The sequence below is a fragment of the Balaenoptera acutorostrata genome, chromosome X, assembly GCF_949987535.1.
Source record: "Balaenoptera acutorostrata chromosome X, mBalAcu1.1, whole genome shotgun sequence".
NCBI lineage: Eukaryota > Metazoa > Chordata > Mammalia > Artiodactyla > Balaenopteridae > Balaenoptera > Balaenoptera acutorostrata.
In genome coordinates this window covers 3,287,040-3,312,310 of record NC_080085.1, presented here as the reverse complement: position 1 = coordinate 3,312,310, position 25,271 = coordinate 3,287,040, and the positions used below count along the sequence as shown (strand labels likewise).

The 25,271-nt window shown below is 38.2% G+C and overlaps 1 non-coding gene across 1 annotated transcript; it reads right to left on the bottom strand.

Moving 5' to 3' along the window:
• Positions 1-11,314: 11,314 nt before the first annotated feature.
• Positions 11,315-11,449, bottom strand: LOC114236701 (small nucleolar RNA SNORA48). Its single transcript, XR_003622566.1, has one exon. It is a non-coding gene; the product is annotated as a small nucleolar RNA SNORA48 (small nucleolar RNA).
• Between the last annotated feature and the right edge of the window lie 13,822 nt (positions 11,450-25,271).

Sequence of the window (25,271 nt, the reverse complement as noted above, 5' to 3'; positions counted from 1 at the left end):
TAGCAGCTGACAGGGTTTCCTTCCTTTTTAAGGCCACATAATTTCTTGGATAGGATACCAAAACCAAAGGCAACAAAAGGAAAAATAGACAGGTGGGACTACAACAAAACATTAGCACATCACAAGGAACCATCAAGAATGAAAAAGCCACCTGTGAAATGGGAGAATCATTGCAAATCATATATCTGATAAGGGGTTATTATTAAGAATGTATTTTGTAAGAATATTTTTTAAATTTAAAAAAAATAAAATTTTTAAAAATTTAAAAAAGAATATATAAGGAACTTCTACAGCTCAACAATAAAACAAATAAATTGATTAAAAACAGGCAAAAGGGCTTAAATAGACATTTCACCCCAAGAGACAGTGACCAATAAGCATGAGAAAAGATGTTTACTATCACTAATGATTAGAGAAATGTAAATCTCTAATGAGATATCACACAATGAGATATCATGTGACACCAATCAGGATGCCTACTATAAACACAACAAAAACAAAAACAAAACAAACAGAAAATAGCAAGTGTTGGCAAGGATGCAAAACTGGAATACTTGTGCACTGTTGGTGCGAATGTAAAATGGTGCAGTTGCTATGGAAAACAGTATGGAATTTCCTCGAAAAATTAAAAATTGTGTTATCATATGACCCAGCAATCCCACTTACGGGTATATATGCAAAAGAATTCAAGCAAGATCTTGAAGATGTATTTGCACACCTCTGTTCATTGCACCGTTATTTACAATATCCAAGAGCTGGAAGCAACCCCAAAGGTCCATTGAGAGGTGAATGGATAAAGAAAAGTGTTATGTCAAAGCTTAATTTCTTCACAGGTTTCTTTTCAAGGTTTAGGCCCAGCTGTTTAAGTAAAGTGAATATTTTAAAAGCTGGGTGCAAAGTTTTGAACAATCACCAAACCTCTGAGGCTGACATAATTTTTGTAGAGTAAAAGGCACGAACAAAAAACTGGCTCAGGCAGTGCAGAGAAAATTCAAGTGAAACCTCCAGTCTGAAAGTTAGATAAAGAAATTGGCATGGTAAAAAGAAAATTTATCATATACAACAAGATTTCGATAGCGACTTTGCTCTTAACTTTCTCTGTGCACAAATTAGTTCATGCAGAGAAAACTTTGTCATAGACTTTTTTATTGAAGTAGAGTTGACTTACAATGTTGTGTTAATTTCTGCTGTACATAAAGTGACTCAGTTTTATTTATATATATAGACATACACACATATTCTTTTTTACTATTATTTTCCATTATGCTTTATCACAGGGTATTGAATATAGTTCTCTGTGCTCTACAGTAGGATCTCGTTTATACATTCTATATATAAAAGCAAAAGCTTTACTTGAGAGATAAGTGTATATAGCCTTTATACCTATACCTTTCTTTTATGTGAATCACGCACATCTTCTACTACATCTATCTATATCTATATTTTCTAAAGTGAAAATTAAATACTACTTGTGAAAAGAGAGTTTATCTCAATTTAATGGTTATGTATGCATATTTATATTTTCAGTGAGTTAGTCTGTTTTTTAAAATAGGTCATATTGGTAATCTACTGTGTGCATGTGTGTGCGTGGGAATCAAATGACATGGTCTATGTGAAAATATTTGAAACCTATACATCCACAAACCAGCTTGCATCCTCTTGGATGAAGAATGTGAGGCTCATATGTATACAGTAAGTGTCTCATGAGAGTCGTGAATAAGACCCAGGTCGTCTTTCAGGGTGTAATTCTGTCTGTTTCTAAGTAATTACGAAAAAGTTGTTCTCAGCATGTCCTTTTGGTGTTGTATTTGTATCCTGCTAGTACACCTGGCGGGTACAACATACGGTACTTCATCTCATAACAGTGGTTAATGATGCAAAAATGATTCAACCAATGATTACTGGTTAATGACCAACAATCATGGTCCACGGTATAGATAACAAACGCGTGCATTTCGGCGTATGAACGGAAGCAGCTCACTAGGTGTCCAGCTGCGGGTGTTCCGCTTGGGAATACAAACCCTCCGTTTTAACAACTTTCATAAATTCTTACCATCACTTCATAACCGTTATTAAAATGGTCACGAGTACCGAATTTAATAACAGTTTGATAAAGTAAAATATTAGCCTAGAAGAAGCATTTGCTTTCCATAATACAAATAAGCTCTATAATGCTCTAAATATCCATCGTTAATTATTTTTAATTGTCTAATCAATATGAAACTTTGAATCACTCATTTGCAATTAGAGGTAACACAAATTTACCACAATAACAGAACTAATTTCAAAATACAGCATCTAATCCAATAATGGTTATGTGCAATATCAAATTTAATATAAGTTGACAGTCAGAGAAAAGGGTTAAGATACCATTTTATTAGCATTGCACTGTGCACATCTAATGTCCCCCAATTCTGGAGGACTACCTAATTTATAGTTAATCCCATTTAACATATTCCACTGAGTAATTTAGCCTCTAAGGTGCTGTGTAAATTAGGTTTTAAAGGATAAACAGAATGGGACGATTCCGGCAGAGAACAGCTGTACTGCATCTGTCCACATTTCATAACTGTACTCGCGTATGCAATCAGTATGGACTCAATTCCTAGAAATAATGGAAATCGTAATACTTCACTCCAGCAGTTTAATATGCTTGCATGATTTATTATGCTTTATTAACCAAAAGGAGATTATACTATTGTAGGCGATGGTGTTATTATTTTAGAATTGAGAAAACTCAGGTCTCCATACACGAGAAGCGTATTTATGGATGGAGGAAAAAGTGCTCGTTCTGAGAAGAAACAGAAAGGAGTAATTTGGGGGAAGCAGCATTATTTGCTCACTAAGAAGTTTATCCCATGGTAGGTAAAAGACAGGAACAGCATAGTATAGGAAAAGCAAAGAGCCCGAGACATGCATCCTTGATCTCATGCTGCCCCCGTGACCATGAGCAAGCAGTTCACATCTTCAGTCTTTAGTTTTCTTGGCTCTTGTTGAGGTTGGGATATGTTCCAACAATCCCCTTTTGGTTCTAAAATCATACACCACTATGATCACTTCCAAGTAAAGTTATACATGGACATAAACCCTTATGTTCTGTTATATAGGTAGACTATCCCAGCATTAATGGAAATGCTGACTCTTCTAGGGCATCCACGACAAAAATTCCTATTCTGCTTATGTTCTAATTCTACCTGTGTCTGCCTTTTCATTTTTGGTGTATTCATTGGATAGAGACAAACCATGACATAATTCTGTTTTTCAATAGCTCATGACAGATTAAACAAGGTCCAAAGGGCTGTACAATAATTAGGGCATAGCAACAACTTTAACTACTTCCTAAATTCTGAACACATAGATTATTTCATCAAACGACAGCCCTGAATCTTAAATAGAAAAACATTGGGGTGCCAGTGTTACCGAACCATACTTGGGTCCACTGGGGTCCAGATGTGCAGTAAAGCCAATCTACTGACCCCGGGAAGTGGCGAAAGAAAGTACAGCGTTTATTGCAATTGCCAAGCAAGGAGAACGGGCAGCTCATGCTCAAAGGACCTGAGCTCCCAGATGGCTTTCAGGGAAGGGTTTTTAAAGACAGTGTTGGGGAGAGGGTCCTAGGATGCCTGATCAGCTCCTGGACCTTCTTCTGATTGGTTGGTGGTGAGGCAACAGGGTGATGTTTCGGGGAATCTCAATCATCAGCCTTCTGGTTCCAACCAGCCTGGGATCTAGTGCTTGTGGTCAGCATGTGGTCACCATCCTCCACCCGGGCGGTGGTCTTGGTTTCTGCAGAACAACTCAGAGATATGGGTCAGATTGTTATCTCTATCCTTTCAGGAGGAACTAGGAGAGGTGTGACTCTATAATTGTAAGCGTTAACTGCTTGAGTCTGCTCTTTGGAACGTGGGGTAGGTCTAGGACATGAAAGCCTTTTTCTACAAACAAGAAACTGAGGACACAGAGGAGATATTGCACCCGGGAGATTCCCCAAAGAGTCCTGCTCATTTTCAGTCCCCTCTTTTCTTTGATATTCCTCACACCTTAGGGGAAATGGACGGGACAAGAAAGGCAATAAAGTTTTGGATGGAGAGGTTAATCTTAAACTCGGCAGGGGAACTCAGTACTGGGGGACTTGGTTTCACCAGGACTCATAACCTCATAGTTCCTGATTGACATTAGCAAGGGGAAATGGAAAGATTAAGAATGGGAATTTTAGGATAGGAATGGAAGAAATATGAGCAGGAAGAGCCTCCTTAAAAGCAATAACCAGTAACCCAGAGCAGTGGTGAACAGAGATAACAGACATTCTGTTATCGAGTCTGTTGCCCCTGAGATCAGGAAGCCATCACGCTAAATCAGTGAAATCCGTCTAAGATAAACTTGCAGGAAGCATACACATTTAATGCTCATTTTCTAGAAATTGAGTACCTACACCCCAAATCATGGAGTCCTCATCTTTATTTCTCTTGCCCTTCACTTTTGATCTGCCAGCAAATCCCATTGGCTCTGTGGTTATCAGATGCCTCAAGTCTGATTCTCACTGTCTCCACCTCCACCATGCTCTCTCAGTGATGCCCCTAGATGGGTCTCCCTGTTTCCAGTTGTGTGTTACAGACTCCACTGTGTCCCCGTCAAGTGCATACGTTGAAGCCCTAACCCCCAATGAGACTGTATTTGGAGATGGGGCTTTTAGGGAAGTAATGATGGTGAAATGAGGTCATCAGGGCAGAGCCTTGATCCTGTAGAACTCCTGTCCTTATAAGGGGAGGGGGGCATACCAGAGCTCTCTCTCTCTCTCTCTTTCCTCCACGGGAGGACACAGCAAGAAGACAGCCGTCTACGAGCCAGGAAGAGAAATCTCAGCAGCAGCCAACCCTGCTGGCTCCTGACTCCTAGACGTCCAGGCTCCAGGACCGTGAGGAAATACACTTCTGTGCTGAAGCCGCCCATTCTGTGGTCCTCTGTTACGACAGCCCTAGCAAACTAATACAGTGTCTCTCCTTGTCCACTGCTCTCATAAAAGCCAGAGTACGTTATAAAAATATAAATGAGAATAGGTCATTCGTGCGCGTTCTGTTATATAGGTAGAATATCTCAGGATATAATACTGCAGGTCGAATATAATCTAAGTCCTCAGCACAGCCTCCAAGGTTTTATATGACCCGCTTCCCAATCTTCTCTCCAACTTTACCTTCTACGCGTCTTCTGTGTTCACATAAGCATTCTCCTGTCACCGGAGTTCTTCCACATTTGTCCCAGAGTCCCACGGCACTTTCAGTCACTTCATCACAGACACAATGGTCCCAAAACAGGTCTAATGGACTTTCCTGAGCACATCAGCAAAACAGTCTTATCTGTATTCTTCTATCTTTATATCGCTCAACTGTTTGCAGTACATAGGGCTGTACTGGGTCTTTCCTCATCCTTGTTTTAGTTCAAGATTTCAAGCATGAAGAGCCCAAGACAAGGATCAAAGTGCTGACACATTTTAGGGGCAAGCCCTAGGGGTGATGGTCAGCAAGAAGCACACAAGGCCTGGGAAGAAGGGCACCCAGGAAATGCAAAGCTGCACGTTGCCTTTTTGGTCGGTGCTTCACAAAGAGCCTTGAGGCGACATAGCACATGGCTCTGCAGATGTGTTGACCCTATAAAACTGAGGAGAAAACGTGCATCCGTGCCCTCTTTCAGCTGTAACCAGTGACCGCGTGGACAGCACACACCCAGAGGGCCGTGAAGCCCCAGAGAAGACCTCTAACCATCAAGATACAGGTACTTAGCATCGCTCTTGGTAGGGAGTCTGCCTACCTTAGATCTCTTCCTCCCTGAGAGGAAAGCCTTCTTACCGTTTGCTGACACGTGTCTCCAATTCCCCACTAAAATGCCTATAAAGATGAAGGCAAATCACCCTCCAACCAAAACAACAACGAGCACAAAATCAGCACGACTTCTTAAACCAAGACTGACGGTCACTCCAGCAGCTGTACCTGGAGGCTGTCTGATGACTCCCAGGTTACACAACGTGGTGGAGACGCATGGTCAGGGGCTGCCCACCCTCCCGGATAAGACTGCGGGTTCCAGGAGAGCAGACATTCGTCTGAAGGCCTCAGTTGACAAACTGACTCATGCGGGTTCCTTTATTCAACACCTGTAGATGGGCCCCGTGTGAGTTTCCCGTGGCTGCTGTAACAGATCACCCCAAACTTAGTTGCTTAAGACAATGCAGGTTCTGGAGGTCAGACTCCACGATGAATGTCACCAGGCCAGAGTGAAGGTGTCAGAAGGGCTGCATCCCTCCGTAAGATCCTAGAGGGACATCTGTCTCAGTTTGATATTCCTTCTTCGGCAGGCTGCCCAGATTCCTTGGCTTGGTGCCCTCTTCCAGGCAGCAGATGTGTCCCTCCAGTCTCTGCCCCCCTCTTTCCCTTATAAATCCCTTGGGGTTCCATTGGACCCTCCTGTAGAATCTGAGATAATCTCCCCACCTCAGAATCCTTAATCCATCTGTCATGTATGGGAACACATGCATGTGGTTCTAGGGATTAGGACATGGCCATCTCTAGACAGCTATTTCCAGCCACCCCCAAATCCATGTCCCATCAAGTCTCCAGGAAGGAGAAAGGAGGGCATACCCACCTGCCCAGGTGGGTCCTGTCCCCGTCTGCCATTGCCCAGGGTTCCCCTCTGCACTTCACATCTGGCCCCTCTTGCTCCTTGGGAAGCCAGAAGCTTGCATGGTGACTGGACCTCCTCTGTGTTCAGAACTGGAAGGCAATTTTCCAGGAATAGGGTTTCCTGACACAGGCTGGTCCCACAGGAGCCCTAGGTTTCAGCTTAGATTCTGGACAGCTTGAAAGCATCAGAAGAGGAGATGTGCATTTGGGTAGGTGTTCCTGTTGGAAAGAGTGAATCAGAAGAAAGAAGAAGAAAAAGGCAGCAGTTTTCAACCCACTGATGTCTTGTCTCAGTTATTGTATTTTGATTGGTAGTGATTTTGGTAATATTCCCCCTGTGTACTTTTGGTTCCGATGTAATCATTTTCAAATCTCCAAATCCCTAGTAAAAGGCATGTAATTTTCTGGGTCTCAAACTCAGATGCAGCGAGAACAGTGAACATGCTTAAAATAATAACATTTTGGTTGGAACCCATTTACAAAAGGATGCTTGGAAATCAGGGTGAATGCATGATGATAACATCAGGTCTGCAATATATCTTTGAGCTCCAGTTTCATTTGGAATTATTTTCATAAAGATTTCACGAAAAGCAAGATAATTTATGCAAGAGTTTTTCCATTAACATAGTTTTCTGAAATATTATAAACATAAGGATCATTTGGAATTTTCATGAAACACTGGAAGTGTCTGTGAATCCGTATGTAAAAATGAATATGTTTCGTATGACATTTCATGCATACAAATAAAAACATGAAGTATACGTAAGTATGCACTGTAAAAAAAATTAAACATATGACATTAAGGGGGTCTGTGGAGAATCAGTGCTTTAACAAAAACCACAGTGTGATTTCAGTGAAAAGGTAATTCTGGTCAGCAGGTGGGATGATTTACTTCAAAATTTATTGATGTACTTTTGATATTTAAATATTGACAGCTAATTTATTAATGTAAATATCTGCCATATACAATTTCACTTATTAGACATATATTGAAGAAACGTATACGTTACTTTTTTAAACATATGCAGCTTTTCCTGTGTCTTTTCTCACCTCATATAAAAATGGCCAGAATAATATTTGGGATGATAACATGTAAAATACACCAATGTCTTGTGTAAGAAATTCACTCGCAAATCCTCAGCTACACCCTTTTGAGAAGACTGGTTTTCTGTGCAAATAAAGTAAAAGGTTTGTAAAATATGCCTGAAATCCAAAGCAGCAAAACCAGCTCTCTCGACGGCCAAGGAGATGTATTCGGATGTGAGAAACGGGTGAGGGACCACAGAGAGATGCAGCCCTGCTCAGCGATTATGGGAAATACACGACAGGAATCCCTGAAGTGGGTATTCTTGTTTATACTAACCTGTAAGGACAGGGCACACCCAGTGGTGTTTGCCTTTTGAGTGAAAGACCATCACCACGTATGCATAGAATACAAGCAAAAGAGGAATGAGAAGCAGAGCTCTGTTTTGTTCCAACCCCCAACTTGGTGTGCGTAGACACTGGAACCGTTGACGTGTTCAGGGTTTGGAATGTCACTGTGGTTTCACCCTGATACAGAAAGGTGAGCCAGAGGGCAAAGGGCATCCCCCATGGTGGGGGACATTGGGACAAATTCCTCAGAGTTCAGAGTTGCTGAGGATCTTACTGTCTTAGTCTGTCGGAGCTGCCATAACAAGGTCCCACAGACTGGGCACCTTAAACAATGGACATTTATCTCTCACTGTCCTGGAGGCTGGACATCCAAGGTCAAGGCACCAGCAGATTGAGCGTCTGTTGAGGGCTCGCTTTCTGGTTCTTGCTGTATCCTTACATGTGGAAGGGGTGAGGGAGCTCTCTGGGATCTCTATTTTAAGGGCACTAACTCCATTCATGGGGGCTCCACCCTTGTGACCTCATCACCTCCCAAAAACCCCATCTCCCAGTACTATCTCCTTGGGGTTGGGTTTCAACACATGAATTTTCAGGGGACACAAACATTCAGACCATAGTGACATCAATATCTGGAATCCAGATATTGACAAAAGAACAACACAATCAACTAAGGGTATTGAGAGTTAAAATACCCCATTCCACTAGGTATAGGCATGGGAATTTAATATCTGTTACCAGCGTGCGTCGGATTTCCTTGAACCCTGCTTGCCTTCCCGTAGCAGCCCTGCTGAAGGCTGCCAGCTGGACAGAGCCCACTAGTAACAGCAGATACTCCACTTGGCCATGCAGATTTAAGGAAGAGGTACTCTTCACGTGGGAAGCCCTGCAGCACCACGGTTATGGGTTATGCATGGGCGCTTCTGAGAGAAGAACAGCAAAGCAACTGCTTCTCAAAACTGAAAAGCATTGCCATTCTGAAATAATTACCTCTCTTCCCACATCGTCCTTTGCATTGCTATTGAGTTGATTCCCAGAACATTCCTGATGCTTGTATCACCTGGGATATAAATCTATCCAAAAGATAAAAGCCCGTGATATGCACTGCTGGTTGCTCGTGGGCACAGCTGCAGGGTGATCTGCTCTGCTGTGTCAGGATCCTGATGATTATTACCTGTGTTTACATGTCTAACAAGACAAACTTCAAATCAGTGCAACTTAACCTGCAGCAGCAAAGCCCTAGGATAACGTCAGAGATACAGTGTATGATCTAAAACCTTCCCAGTCTTTCTGAATTTCATTGAAGTAGGTGGACCTGTTCTATGGTCTACTCAGTTAACAACGCCAGTTGGTCTGAGGCGGTGCCCAACAATTTGCATTTCAAACGAGCATCCAGGTGATGCTGACATTGTTGGCCCAGAGACCATATTTTGAGAACTGCGGGTTGAGTAAAGGGAAATCTAAATTTCGAATAATTTTTAAAGTAAAAAGGATGACATTGGCTCCCATGAATGTATTAATTTATCCCAAGGATTATTAGATAAAAACTTGCTGCCTAAGGTGGTTAATTTCTTTTTTTATTTATTTATTTTACTTACTTATTTCTTAAGCTGGGTAACTTCTTAGTGACCGCTAAATGAAAACACCATCCTCATGCATGGAAATCACTTTGCCTCAGGAAACACGGTTACTAAACACAGCAATACATTAAATAATATCAATGGAGTAATAAGCACTCTGAAATGTAATTGAAATATTAATTTGTGTTGTGTCTTATTTAAAGGAAACTGCTGAAAAATGCACTCCATGACTGTATGTATCTGTTCTTATACTGTCAAGCAGCAGTAAGCTACTAATGAAAAATTGTGACAAAAAGCATTGTTTAGCATCATTATAAAGGGAAGTTTTTGGAAACCAAACAAATCAAAGCAATCGAAGCATCTTAGCTAAGTAAATAAATGGCCATACATTTGTGACAGAACAATTAAACTAGTATTTAACACTAATTAGAAAAGAGACATGCACCCCTATGTTCATAGCAGCACTGTTTACAATAGCCAGGACATGGAAGCAACCTAAGTGCCCATCAACAGGTGATTGCTTTAAGAGGATCTGGTATATACACAATGGGATACTACTAAGCCGTAAAAAAGAACAAAATTTTGCCATTTACAGCAACATGGATGGATTTGGAGGGCATTATGCTAAATAAAATAAGGCAGACAGAGAAAGTTATATACTGTATATCACTTATATGTGGAATCTAAAAAATACAACAAAACTAGTGAATGTAACAAAAAAGAAGCCAACTCACAGATACAGAAAACAAACTAGTGGTTACCAGTGGGAAGCGGGGAGGGGCAAGACAGGGGTAGGGGATTAGAGGTACAAACTATTATGTATAAAATAAGCTACAAGGATATATTGTACAACACGGGGAATATAGCCAATATTTTATAACAACTATAAATGCAGTATAACTTGTAAAAAACATTGAATCACTGTATTGTACACCTGTAACTTATATAATATTGTGTAGCAACTATACTTCGATTAAAAAGAAACGGCTTTAGGTGTGAAAACAAAACAAAACAAAACAACTAGTAGTTTAAATGGACAGCAAAACTGGCACGATTGACACAGAACTTCTACATGAGTGTAAGTGTGCTCACGTAAGATGTATTTTGGAACATTTTAGTCTTATTCTAAATGTCCTGGGGAAGCTTGCTTTCCTAAATACATTCCCAGAAGATTATTTCATGATCTAATTAATCCCTCTATCACATCTGACTTTAACATTTACCTGATTTTTGCATTATATATTTTTTTAATGCAGAGAAATTAAAATGGTTTTCTGAAATGCAGAATATGTCCACACTAGACCTTACCATTTTGGAAAATATCATCTTCTGTTTAATATTCAAATTTTGCTTTACATCAAAAGCTGGTCTCTGATTTGCACCTTCCTCATTAAAGCCAAGTGCCTGTGCTTTTGTTCTGTAGTCTAGGGAAACCTTGGTCGTTCCGAAGAGGCTGACGTGGCATCTGTAAATAACATTTCCCAAACATTTGCTGCTAAACTATTCTATTTTGATGTTTTAGTGACAATATCATATGTATGCATTTACCAATGTAAAAAAAGATCTACATCTATCTATCTGCCTATATCAGGACTTGACAAATGCAAACAACCAGGCCACGCATGTTATTTTTTTCCCAGCACTCTGCCCTCTTAATACAAAACTAAAAATATATATATATATTTTTTTTATCCATGTTTCCAGGGCATGAACCAGACATGGGCACAAACCAAAAGCCAAGCTGGGATAAACAAGGAGTTACTTTGTCCCTGGCTGATATGAGACAAGCACCACCAACCAGGCGCCACTCTACCCAGGCTAGGGACAAAACTAAAAATATTTTAAGGAAGATCCTGTAAGAAGTTGTTTGTAGCCCTGAGAAAACACTGCCACCCTCCCATGATCGGATAACTTATTTCCTCATGAATATTTGTGTGCTGACATTGCAAGTATCTACTTGTTCATGTATTTCTGTTTCAAAAGTAGGATTATTTTACTGACTGTCTCCCCAAAGGTAGAAACCAATATTTCCCATTTTAGCAACTAAAATGTTGATGAATCATAAAGAATGTAAAACAGTATTTTTGCTGCTTATATGAATAAGTCATATATATAGTTTTATATATTCCATAAAATAAAATCCTATATATTGTGGGATATATTATTCCTACAAAGCATGCTTAAATGAAAGCGAGGTATTCGTTTTTGCCAATACAAATATAAAAAAAGCAACCGTCTTTTGAAAAGGTCTTATTTTGCTTGTCCCAGAAAACTATTCTGAGTCCAGGCATCAATTTTACAGGTACTTTGATCACCCCAGAAAACACCATTTGGGGGACCAGTGAAGCCAATAATGACCAGTTTTTCACCTCCTTTACCACTTGGGGGAAATGGAGAATTCCTCTCTCTGTGGAAATCTTGTATCCAGTGTAGGTGAGGCTCAGAATGACCCCAGCCCGGGAGCCAGGAGGTGAAGTGTGTGTTACCAACTTCCAGTCTGTCAGTGATGGACAGCTGTTTCCAGGCATTGACTGGCTTGGATACTTCTTACTTGCCCACCTTGTGGCTAACCCATACCCCCCTGGCCAGGGGGGGAAAAAAAAAAAAAAAACAAGAACAATAAATCAAAACAAAACCACCAGACAAAGAGTCACAAGATTTCACAGTCAGGACAGCTTTGCCCTGGAGCCTTGAATGCCGAGGAGGGTGGGCTTTATGTCAATCAGAGTTACCATTTCACACCACTGTTGGAGCTCTCTTTTACTGTTTTCTTTTCATTCTGTTAATTTCAGAGGCGAAAAAAAAAGTCACCAATGGTTATTTGTTTAGAAATTTACTTTGTGAAAGGCAGAAGATATCAAGTGTGGATGATAAACCAAACAGCAGCGTAGGAATTAGAGAAAAATGGTAAGAAATGCAAATCAAAAACACAATGGGATATCACCTCACACCTGTCAGAATGGCCATCATCAAAAAATCTACAAACAATAAATGCTGGAGAGGGTGTGGAGAAAGGGGAACCCTCTTGCACTGTTGGTGGGAATGTAAATTGGTGCAGCCACTATGGAGAACAATATGGAAGTTTCTCAAAAAATTGAAACTAGAACTACTGTATGACCCAGCAATCCCACTCCTGGGCTTATACCCTGAGAAAACTGTAATTCAAAAAGACCCATGTACCCCAATGTTCATTACAGCACTATTTACAATAGCCAGGTCACGGAAGCCACCTAAATGTCCAACGACAGATGAATGGATAAAGAAGATGTGGTACATGTATACAATGGAATATTACGCAGCCATAAAAAAAGAATGAAATTTTGCCATTTGCAGCAACGGGGATGGACTTGGAAGGTATTATGCTTAGTGAAATAAGAAAGAGAAAGACAAATACTGTATGATCTCTCTTATATGTGGAATCTAAAAAAAAAATAAGCTTATAGAAACAGACAACAGATTGGCAGTTGGCAAAGGTAGTGGGTGAGGGGTAGTCAGAATGAGTGAAGGGGGTCAAAAGTCACAACCTTCCAGTTATAAGTCCTGGGGATCTAATGTTACAGCATGGTGACTATAGTTAATAATACTGTCTTGCTTATTTGAAAGTTGCTAACAGCGTGGATCTTAAATAGTCTCCTCACAAGAAAAATAATTTGTAACTATGTGAGGTGATTTAACTAAACTTTTGGTGATCCTTTTGCAATATATACATGTATCAAATCATGCTGTTGTACACCTTAAATTTGTGCAGTATTACATATCAATTATATCAGTAAAACTGGAAAAAAATTTAAAAATTAAAAAGTAGAAGTTAAAAGAAAGAAAAGTAGAATTATCAAATATTAGTAAAAGCCAGTACAAAACAAACCAGACAAATAGATTTTAAAATAAGGAGGGCTAAGAAAGCAGTGCTACCATTTTGGAGCTGTTGGGCCATCTTTACTGATGCTCAACAAACATCTCCAGACTCAGAAATTCCACGAGGTATACATTCAACACAATGCTTGTAGGGTCCACCAGAAGATATGCCCACAGCACACCCTGGGCAGATACGGTAGCTAATTTCTCTTCTCTTCTGTCCAGTGCATGGTTCTTTCACTCCTCATCCTAATTGGTTTGGTTTCCTCTGAAAATGTGGAATCTACTCTGGATTCTTACCATCCTGCCTGCCCAGGAGGGAGGCTCTGAATGTCTTCTCAGAGCCTGAATCTTAGGCGTCTTCTTCTCTTTATGTTCACATTTTCCCTTGTCAAGTAGGGAACGTGCAACCTGAAATATTTAAGAGTTCCGGCTCTTCCTTTAACCTCCTACACTTTCTCTCTTCTCACCACCAAAATATCCCCTGTGACCCTCTTCATTCTGCTTCAGCCATAGTTAAATTTGGGCATCTGTTAAATCACTTCTGTCTTAGGGTAGGCTTTTTGAAAATGCTGCTCTCTGTACCATGCCCTAACAAAAGGTCCCTCATTTTCCGGGTGGTTAATTCCTTACTGGAATTTCTGTTTTGTAAATTGCATAGTAATTTTAACAATTTAGTCATTCACCTTAGAATTGTTTATGGAGCCTAGAGTATATCACCCACTCTCTTAGCAACGGGGATCACAGAAATAAATACTACGAGTTCCCTTCATTCTTGGAGATTGTATTTCAGCGGGAGAGGTCAGAAAATAAGCCAACAAGTACGTTAAGTAAAAATGTTCCCTTTTAAAGGATGTGTTATCTTGCATCGTAAATGTTTTCTAACCTACTGCAGTCCGGTTCATATCCCTTTAACTTGACTCATAGCTTTCAGTAAACTAATGTGTGATAATTCCCTGTTCTTGAGTGCGATGGCTTTATCTTAATTGAAATTCCGACATTATTTTAGGCTGTCGACTGCACATATTTCTAATGACAGGTTCTGTATCTTAAAAACAATCATTAAATTGAAACAGAAAAAAAATGAGAACTTTATAACTGAAACTGTGTTGAAAAGCCTATGTTAATTTCCCGTCAAAATTAAATGGATCGAATTTAACATATCATGAAATGTTAGTGATACTGTTATTATCCAGGTCCAGTAAATAATGCTGTTTACTTTTTGGAGTCAGAAATCAGATACTGCTTTGGCTAGGATTGTTTCAGTATATACTGTGAAGATACTTAAATTCATGAAAATAATGCATTTCCCATTTAAGTTGGGGATGATAAATGGAAATGTCTATTTAAATTGAGTTCTTTTTAGATAATTAAAAGGACAAATTGTTTGAATTTTGTGATCTGACATACCTTCTGAACAATAAACAAAGATAAATAGGAATCACATTAACTTAATAATATACAATGCAGAAAAACAGAGCGACAATGAAAGTGCCAGTTACAGGGCTATCAATATTCCAGTAAAGAAGTACAAAGTTTAAAGTAGTATTTTTTAGATAAAAACCAAGGACACATAGATAATTGTATTGTGAATTTGTATAATATCTAACTTGCTTGTCCCACAGTGTAGGGCAGGGGAACAGGGTCTAACTGCTGTCAAAATATATACTGCTGATAACACTTAATAGGGTAAGAGCCAATTATGCATTCTGATGTCTGCTGATTATTACTAGAAATATTCAAACTCATGATTGTCAGCCTAAATCCTTTGATATTTAGATTATTCTCTTTTTACTTTCTTATCTGGATTAAAGATATAAAAATGTTCAGTTCTTAAAACTTTAGCCAGAGGCTGACATGGTGACATGTCTCTCTTTTTCTGTTGAAATAATTTTTTCTACTTCATCTTGAAAAGAAAAAAGAAAAAAGTGCTCTAACTTAGAATAATTAACTCAAGTGTATTTTCTGAATTCATTTATTGCTTTGAGAATTGAGCCATTTGTCTTTATAATAATAAAGTATCCTTTTTTGTTTAAGAGGGGAAAAGTAAAGAAGGAACAATTTTTTTTTTTTTTTAATCAATGAAGAATTCCTAAAGAGACAACTGATTCCTAGAAGATATTTCTGGGAAAGTTAGACAACGATAGCTTATCCCAGGGAGGAAGAAATAGGCATTAATTTGGGGTGTTGTCAGTGTGAAGGTATCTAATGTAATTTTAGATAATTTGTGGGGTATGCTTTTTTTTTTTTAAAGATGTAGACCCCTGTAATTCTTTCTTTCTCTCTTTCTTTCTTTTTATTTATTTATTTTTGGCTGTGTTGGGTCTTCGTTTCTGTGCGAGGGCTTTCTCTAGTTGCGGCGAGCGGGGGCCACTCTTCATCGCGGTGCGCGGGCCTCTCACTATCGCGGCCTCTCTTGTTGCGGAGCACAGGCTCCAGATGCGCAGGCTCAGTAGTTGTGGCTCATGGGCCCAGTTGCTCCGCGGCATGTGGGATCTTCCCAGACCGGGGCTCGAACCCGTGTCCCCTGCACTGGCAGGCAGATTCTCAACCACTGCGCCACCAGGGAAGCCCCCGGGGTATGCATTTTTATTTCAATGGTGATATACATACACAGTAAGTGCATTAATAATAAACAGGCACATAAAAATTCGTAGGAGTGATTGAAAATTCAGAAGTAGCCATTCTTCCATGGTCACTTTTTACAAATATAAGTGAAATTAGCTCAGTGAAATAATTTCTTAGGCTCGCTGATGGATTAATCATTAGAATTTTACACCATCCAACTAAACACTGGGCCATGACATTTATTTTAATAAATGACCAGCACTGTCTTTACTTCCTAATTATGTGTGTATAGCTCTATTTTATTATTATAGTGTATCTCTATATGTTTATTACTTTCTTCATTGAACCTAGTTAACTTATTACTTCTTTCACTGAACTCTGTAGTTCTTTAGATTCCATTAGTTACAGTTTCCTCTCACCCATGCGTTGCATTTGCTTCTGTGTTTCAACATCAGTCACCTCCTTGCTTTATATCTGAGAAGAGGCTGTATAAATTATGTAGAACTGAATTCAGAGGAAATAGTGTATCTCAAATAGGTTTAAATCCAGGCTCTTTCTATGAAATCTTTTGGCTCAAGCCTTTGTTTACTTTACCTGTAAAATAAGACATTTTAGAACCGCCATCATAAGATACTTATTAGAAGAAAATGATGTGGGAATAAAGCAAGCAACTCAATGCATGCTTTGTTATCATAAATAATAAATAATTATCATAAAGTCAAGAAATGGAAACGGCAAATATCATTATTAGTGTGTTGTAGGTTATAACTGAAATGAACCAGGGCATCACAAATTAAATGATCCAAAACCAGAGATGTACTCGTTAGAAAATGACAAGGACTAAATTTTAAACCAAGACTGCTCTCCGGTATTTTTTTTTTTTTTCAAATTACGCGTTGACAGAGTGGAGTAGAATTTCTTCTTTAGCAAAATAGCTTGTAGTAAGGTTTTTCCCACTTGAACTGCTGGAAAGATAGTCCTCTCATCGAATGGTACAGATTGTCACACCTGAAATATTTAAGTTATCAGGGTCTCTTTCCAAGAATCACTGTCAGTCACTATGCCTTGGTTTCCAGACTGTATCTACAGTACAGATGGTGCAATTCTCAACAGGAATTTCTACCAACTAACTGATGGTACTAAATTCAGAATATCATCTCCAGCTATTCTCTGCCTGTGAACGTTGCACCCCCAGTTCTGATGATTTTGCGTGATGTGGATAGATTACTCCATCACCTCTTTTCTTCTGTCAGGATGTAGAGAAACCAGTTGCTGTTCTCAAAGGTGTGTAATGAGAGATACATAACAATATAGATAAATTACTTAGGCATGGCAAACCTAACAAGTATTTGATAAATATTATAGTAATGAGTACGACTTTACAACTTTATACTGTAGATGTATACTAGGTTATATACAGAGAGATCTCCATTTTTCATTAAAATGAATATTCAGAAAGCTAAAAGATACAGAAGTCTAAGAAACATCATGTACGATGTAATGAAAGTCTTGACAGTAGAGAAGTAGTCGTTCCCATAGCCCAGCTGGATGGATGGGAACATGAGAAGATTCCATTTTGTGGCTAAGATGATAAAAACCCATGCATGGCAGAAATCCAGATATTAAAATACTCAAGAGTGCTAGTTACAGCCAGTAAATCTCACCAGCCATTGTGGATGAGAAAGTGGACGTGTGGAATTTCCTTTCCACATGAGGAGTTGGATGCTTTAATTAGCTTGACTGTGGTGGTCATTTCACGCGTATACGTCTATGAAAACATCCACTTGTGCCCTGTAAAATATACACAATTTTTATTTGTCCTTTATACCTCAGTAAAGCTGGGGAAAAGAAGAAAATGGATCTTTGTATCTTGTCTTTCCATCTCAAATGTTTCCATCTCATTATTGACCGGAGACATATTAACATGTCCTTTGTTACCTGAAAGTTACGTATCAATACGTTTTCAGAGAGGGATACAAGTAACATCACCGTGCGAAGTTGCTAGAGCTTCACATTGATCAAGGGTTCATTATACAACGTATGATTGTCGTTATCATTCACATTTTGCTCCGTTAGGTTGTTGTTCCAACCTTGTGTCTATCATAAACGTACAATTTTCAAAACTGACGCCTCGCGAAATTCTGAGTGAAGAAGAATCTTTCGGTGAATTTTAGATAGGTACTTTCTCTGATGGTCCGAGTGCCTTATATACTAGTGTCTCAGAATATGATAGTGCTTCAGAATATAGTTCTGATTCAGACGATGTGAATATTAGACCAAAAAAAAAAAAGACAAAAAAACCCCCACAAAAAACCTTAGTGATTGATTCTGATACGGAAAGTGAAAATGCAGCTCGCGGTTCTGGAGAATGCTCCTTTGCTTCTACAGAAGAGTGGACTAAAGACAACATTTCACGAAAATTAGAGGACTTCACAGGTGTGTGAGGTGTAACTATTGAATGTAATAACACTCAAAGCGTTAGTGAAATAACAGAATTACTTTTTGGCCATCCAAAATAAAAACCATTAGTTTCTGCAAAAATCCCCGGTCAGTAATGAGTTAAAGGAAGTTACCAGGCATCTCTCCTCTGCACTGCATGTGTGCTGCCTTTCCTGCAGAGTTTCATAGCCCAAAGCTTGGGACTTGTTTGTTAATCAAGGCATTTAGAGAACAGAACTGCCCCGTCTCTGTAAGTGGTCATTAACCCCTCATTCTCTCCAGGGCTTGTTCCAATTGTTTTAAATGGCCTTATTTGGCTTTCTTAGCCCACTCCCCTCAGGAAACAATTTCACCCTCCATTAGATCTCATTCTTAGGAATGTTGTGATGCTTAGCCTAAGACACCTTGACTGAGGATTATCACCTTATGCTTTGAACTCTTTTGAGCTTAATGCCTGTCTGTCCCCCTGGCAAACCGGAATGTGATCAAGGTCACCATTTAAACTTTATCATTTTAGACATAAAATAAGCTGCGTTCGCTTTGATAGCTTTACGTTTTAACGTTAGTAAACTTTTCAATATTCTATTCTGGCATGAATGGATTTCCACATTTCTTCCTTCATTTTTGTGTGATATATCCTCACTTTATCTAAAAACATTCTAAGAACCCTGTTGCTTAGTTTGTTGCAGGGATGTCCTAAAGTTATTACTAGGTACTGTCAGGGTAGAAGAAATTTCCCTCTACCTTTCCAGGCTCTTCTGGCTGGTCTAAGAATGAAATGGACATGAGACAGATGAACAGGAGAAAACCACACAACGTTTAATCACACGTACACATGGGAGAGACCCGGGAAAACTGAGTAACTCACCAAAATGACTGAACCCCTCCCCTTAAATACCATCCTGAGCTAAAGACAAAAGAGCCTGTTGGGATAGTGATTTGGGACCTCAAAGGGGAGGAAGGCAGTTTCCATGGAGACGGAGAAGCAAGTGTTTGTAAACAAGTGTTTGCTGGGCCTGCAGAGACGGGGACACAGAGAGGGATTGTAACAGGCAGACTTTGCTGGGTTCCTCCCCACCCACACACCCAGTTCACAGTATTGTTATCTAGGGTGACGGCTCCCTTCCTGGGGCAGCTCCTCTGTCTACATTCCTCAGGCAGTTAGGGGAAGGTCACACGTTCTTCCTGATTTTTGGGGGGCCTTGATTATTTTCAGTTCACAATAATCCGCATGCCAAGGAGACATTTGGGGGTGGCGATTTTTGCTCCCCTAGAGTACAGTAAAAAATACATATTAAAAACATTCTGAGTACACCTGAATCTAAGACAATATTGTAAATTAACTATACTCCAATAAAAATTTTAAAAGAATTTTTGAACTCTTAATAATGAATCAATGCACTTGATACTCAATTTATATTGTATACTAAATATATTTAAATTGAGATACGTATACAATTTGTGTAAATACTGTATATAGTATATAATTTGTATGTACATATAAATTACATATGTCTTTATACCATTTTACAACTGAATGTATATATATACATTTGTATATGTACTTGTACAAATTGTGTAAATATATATAAATTATATATATGTTTTACATAGATTTATAAAATAATATATATTGGAAAATATGTGAAAAGAACGCAAAGTAGGACTTTCTGATTTGATTTTTTTTTTTTTGGAGTGTTAGGTTTCAGGTTTATTACAAAGTCAAAGCAAATATGTAATTTAGCAGTGGTATAGTAATTAATATATTATTTTTCAACCATATTATTTTTAGGACTCAACACTTATAGCACTTTTTTTTGAATTTTTGAATATTATTTTATTTATTTTTTTATACAGCAGGTTCTTATTAGTTATTCATGTTTCTTCAGTTGTTCTTCTAGGCTTTTCAGATTCATAGAACTAAATCCCAGGTGTTAAGGAAAGGTCAGACAATTTACACAAGAAAATGTTCGTTTGCCAATTGTGCTAAGAGAAAATTCTTTCTTCTATAAACAGCAAAATAGCATAAACATCCCTTCAAATCCAAGCTGCCCTGGTGAGAGTGTTCTTGACTATTGCAGGTTGCTTCAGTTAAGGGCATCAGAAATATGACCTGCTCCAGAAAAAAATATATCTTTTAATGTATACTTTTGGTTGATTGGAAGTAGTAAAAGGAAGTTATACATTTAGAAAAAAAGAAGCTTCTTAAAAAATGTGATCTCATGAACAATACACTAAGATGGATAATTCTTTAAAAAGACCCCCTGGAGATTCTGCCTTGAAAAAATAATATTAACCTGGCACCAATGAAATGTTATACTTAATATGATAAATCTTTAAATAACGTTAGTTGGTTAATGATATTTGGAAATGCTTGACTAGAAAACCAATGAGCATTGTCACTTGGATGTTTCCCACATAGGAAATCAATGTAGCTGGCATAGACGGTCGCCACTTTTTACCAAAGAATTATAATCCACTTGTTGTCATCAGAAGCAACTTAGAACTCAAGGCTGTATAAGGCTGAATTTCATTGTTAGAAAGAGGAAAGAAGGTTGGAAGAAAAGTTCCTTTAAAAATATTTTATCGATTTGTCAGCCCCAAATAATAAGTGCTCAGTGCAGAAAACTTGAGAGACGTAGGAACGTATAACATAAGCAAAAAGTTCACAAATAACACAGGACATAGAGTTTAGCCATCGCTAATGTTGCATTGGATTTTCTTTCATACTTTCCTGTGAATATGTACATGGACAAATAACACTGCAGATGGAGTGTCCTGTATTTTATCTGCTTATCACTTTTCTATGTCATCAATCTATCTATCATGTATCTCATCTATTTATGTATCTAGCTAGCTACTATCTATCTATCTGTCTATTATCTAGCTAGCTAGCTATTATCTGTCCATCCATCCTTCTAGCTAGCTAGCTAGATAGCTATCTAGCTATTATATATCTATTCATCCATCCATCCATCCTTCTATCCATCCATCTAGCTATCTGTTTATCTAGCTAGCTAGCTAGCTAGCTAGCTACCTATCTATATATCTAGCTAGCTAGCTATTATCTATCATCTACCTATCTATATATCTAGCTAGCTAGCTATTATCTATCTATCTGTCATCTATCATCTATCTAATTCTCAGTGGACTAGCTCAAGTACAGCTTTCTCTCTGAAGCTTCTGTTAATTGTAACAGTGGAGTGTAAGGAAAAAAAAAATAAGTGACGGTCCTAATGTTCAGTGCACCCCAGTGTTTTTCACTCTCTGTTCTCTGCAAATACACATCTTGCTATTCATCTTTTCTATGAGCACTTCTTTTTTTCCATTTACATTGTAGGTAAGGCTAACCTAAAATTCTGAAATCACCTCAAAATTGTGCTCATAAATGAAGTCACCATCTAAAAAAAGCTACTCCCCTTGTTTATTTTCATGTTCCTACTAATTCATGAATAAAATTAGAAAAATTTAAACTTGTTAATATTTTTCTACAATCTACTAATCAGAATTTTTTATCATGTCTTTCAAATCTGTCTTTTTGTTCTTATATTTACTCAGATCTAGACAGTAAGATCTTATCTGTTCTACCACAGCAGACCTCCTTCTCACCTCTAATATTTCCACACACTATTGTTACTTTTATATCCCTAAATTTTCTTTTATCACATCACAGTCTCTTGGTCAAAATCACTCAATGTTTTACTATTATTCCACAACAAAATTTATTCTTAGTTGGATCCTGATTATTTTCCCTATCTTGTGATTAGCTAGTTAAGTGTACACAGTTATTCGGTGTAGAATTTCTAATAGCTATCCTGTTAATGGAACACAGCTTCCGAAGCACTGTTTGTTGCATATTAGGGATTGTTTGTCCTCCTTGTTATTGGTTATTTATCGTTTTCGCCTGTGTAATGACAAGTCAGGGTATGGAATGGCCATTGCCTCCAGCTCATGAGCTTCTGGATATCAACAAGCTCATACATTTGGAGAAATAGCATTCTTGGCTATAATGTGCCAAGATGAGGGGGAGGGGAAATTTTGAGAAGCACTGATTTAGGAACAGGTTTTGCTGATTGAATAACCACCAGGAGCGCAATAAGTTGAATAAGATAAGAGGACTTTTATTCATTAACAAGGTTTCCACACTGATGCGGGAGATGCATGGTGCTGGAACCCAGGCTCCTTCTGTATTGTGGCTCTGCCTTCCCCTGAGCTTTGATTGGACCTTCATGCTCCCCAGCTTCCTTTTTTCCTGCCAGGAAGGAGTTGGCCCATACATGGTACACTCATCCATTCAGTGGCATCCCTGGAGCTTCTGGCATCCCTCTCCCATCCCTCTTACCATCCAGACACTACCCACACAGCTGCAAGGGAAGCTGGAAGAGATTATTTTCCTCATGCTCATGTCCAGCTTCAGACACAGGAGGATTTTCCTTTTGTTTTGTTTTCTTTTATTTACCTAAAATAAAAAATAAAGAAGACCATTATTAGCTCTACCCTAACTACCAATGCCCCATAAAGGAAGCTATTAGAACTGAAGATTTCTTAAGGGAATAAACCAAGGATTTAAGGTGTTGGAATTAGAAAAATCTTGTTCTGAGTTCACAATAATAAAAATAAGACTATAAGTGTTTTAATATTTTTATGAGGCAGTAGTAGAACTACCTGTTGTTTTTTTAAGTAAGAAAATAGACATCTATATAAACATTGAAGCATTAAAAAGCAAAGTCACAGTTTCTATGTCTCCATATATAATCTCTGGCAGATACTGTGAAGCCAGCAGTAGGTATTAGCATGGAAGGTAGATCTCTAGAGTTCTTCTGAGTCTATTTATGTCAAACTAATTTGGCTTGGATAACGGCACATATGCATGCACAGGTAGTGTGGCATATCACAGGGAATGGTAATAGGGTGGTTTGGTGTATGTTCAATGCAGACTTCCAACACTGCGCTAGAATACAGATATAAAATTTAAGAACAGATTGAAGGTCCAGAAAACATTCCATGCCACAAAGAGAGGCCAGTGGAGCTGTACAACAGGGTTAATATTTCCCTGTGACTTTTTTATAACATAGAAATAGAGTGAAATATAGCCATGTTTCATGGTGGGAGATTCTAATGCTAACATTCGCATATAGGAGATTGATCAAAATGACTTATTTTGACTTAATGAGTCAAAGGTTATAGAGTTCCCAAAAAATATTAGGGCCTTGCTTTTAGTTAAGTCTTTAAAGTCCTCTCATTTTTTGTTTGTTTGTTTCTTTTCCTTTTCAGAAATTTTTATTGAAATATAGTTAATTTACAATGTTTGTTAGTTTCAGGTGTACAGCAAAGTGATAACAGTTATACATATATGTATATATTTTTTTACATTTTCTTCTATTATAGGTTATTACAAGATATTGAGTATAGTTCCCTGTGCTATACAATAGGTCTTTATTAGTTATCTATTTTATATACAGTAGTGTGTATCTGTTAATTCCAAACTCCTAATTTATTCCTCTCCCCTTCCCCTTTGCTAATGATAAGTTTGTTTTCTATGTGAGTCTGTTTCTGTTTTGTAAATAAGCTCATTTGCATCATTTTTGTACATTCCACATATAAGCGATATCATATAATATTTGTCTTTCACTGTCTGACTTACTTCACTTAGTATGATAATTTCTTCTAAGTCATCCATGTTGCTGCAAATGACATTATTTCATTTTTTTATGACTGAGTAGTATTCCATTGTATATATGTACCACATCTTCTTTATCCATTCATCTGTCAGTGGGCATTCAGGTTGTTTTCATGTCTTGGCTATCGTAAATAGTGCTGCTGTGAACATTGGGGTGCGTGTATCTTTTCAAAGTCCTATTAGGTTTTGATGTTTTACTGGTAAAACTGTTTTAAAATTAAGCCAATTCAGTATGCCCTGTTACTGGATCCCCTTCCATAAAGCAGAATTTGTAATTTGTGATAGACAACTAAATATTCATATTTATGGTGGAGGGTAAAAAAATCTCCAGATTTTCTCTCTACAGAAAAATACTCTTGAACATAAGGACCTTTTCCATATACTTTAAAGGGGCTAACTGACAAATCCACACAAAGACATGTTTCATAAAAGCAGACAGAATTGGGTGTAAATTCTATGGTAACATTTTCTAAGCTCCAACAAACTCATATGCAGTAGGGGACCACCATTACCCCTCCTAGTATCATAAAGAAGACTAAATAAAATCGCAAAATAAAATTACCTACAATTATTTAAACATTATTTTTTAAATTCTTCTTTACCTCATTCATGTTTTCATTGCAAGAATGTAATCCGTTACTCACATTCAATGGCCTTGTCTCTCTCTCTCTCTCAAACTGTACCGCAATTTCATTAAACTGTAGTGCTTGGTAGTAAAGGATGAATATTTATTTTAGCTCTGTTATGTAAATTCCCTGCTATCTCCAACTCCAGATATCCAGGTGACGAGACATTAAGTAATTTTGAATCAGGTGAGGATATATAAATTATCAAACTACTTCCAGCAGGTAAATTTTGTCACATTTTTTTTTTCATGTAAAAAATAATTGTAATGGGAAAAAGTCAACCTGAAAAGGCTAGATACTCGATGAATCCAATTCTGTGACATCCTGGGAAAGGGAAAACTATGGAGACAGTAAAATGACCAGTGGTTAGTGAGGAGGGAGGGATGGATGAATGGATGGAGGAGAGGGAATTTTCGGGCAGTTAAACTCCTCTGTATGACACCGTAATGATGGATACATTGTCCAAACCCATGGAAAGTAC